This window comes from Suricata suricatta, chromosome 13 (assembly GCF_006229205.1).
Source record: "Suricata suricatta isolate VVHF042 chromosome 13, meerkat_22Aug2017_6uvM2_HiC, whole genome shotgun sequence".
NCBI lineage: Eukaryota > Metazoa > Chordata > Mammalia > Carnivora > Herpestidae > Suricata > Suricata suricatta.
In genome coordinates this window covers 2,926,847-2,927,782 of record NC_043712.1, presented here as the reverse complement: position 1 = coordinate 2,927,782, position 936 = coordinate 2,926,847, and positions in this window count along the sequence as shown.

The following is a 936-nucleotide window of genomic DNA, read 5'->3' as shown; positions in this document are numbered from 1 at the left end:
GTATGTTTGCTAAGTGAGCCACTTGAGGTCAAATGCTCAGACCCGGGCTCCAACCATCCCCTCCTGCTCCCTGCGTCTGGGCTCCCTCCCTTCCTTGGCACCTTTAGCAGCCGGCCGCCAGCCACCAGATGCTCTGCCCCGCTGTCCCCCCCAGCAGGTCCCCCCCCCAGGTCCTGGCGGCGGGACTGTCAGCCCTGATAGCAGGGCTGGCTCAGGCTCTGCCCCAGCTGGGAGCGAGTGCCAAGTGAGGAGGGAAGAGGTGGGGTGGGGGGAGGGTGCTGGGGTTCCATCTCCTCCCTCCGGGAGCCCCCCCTGCAGGGCTCAAGGTGCACACACCCCGGTTTTCTCCGGATCCTGCTCTCCCTCAAGGGGCGAGGCCAGCTGCTCCCGGGGATCCCGGCCTGCCCTGGCCCTGCCCGCTGGGCGTCCGGCCTCAGGAGGGGGGACTCGCGGCTCCGAGGGAGCAGGTTTTTTTCCACTGCCTCTCTGCTCCCTGACACTAACTTAATTAGCTCTCTGTTTTCCAAACAGGCGACGTGACTCAGCACTTTCCTCGCACGAACGGTCTAAATTTGTCCCCAACCCCAGGTGTCTCTTAGCTCAGTCCTTCGTCAACTCCAACTTCATCTCAGGGTTACTGCCCACAGTGGGGGGTGATTTCCGGCAGCTTCCTGGGAGGACCAAGTTCGGTCTGCCAGGCAGCCCCCCTCCTGACCGCGGGGAGGTGGCACCGCCACAGATGGCCCGGGTTCCTTCCCTGGTTTTGTGCTCCCTCCTGGGGGAGGGGACTTAGTCCCTAGGAGTTGCTAGAAGTTAAAACACAAGGTCACAGTCTGCCATCCCTCTGCAGGCATGGGGTGGGGGGAACCTCGCTGACCCTCCCTAGGCTGCTGGGGTTGAAGGGCGAGCGGGGCTCTCCAAAGACGGCCAGGGGTT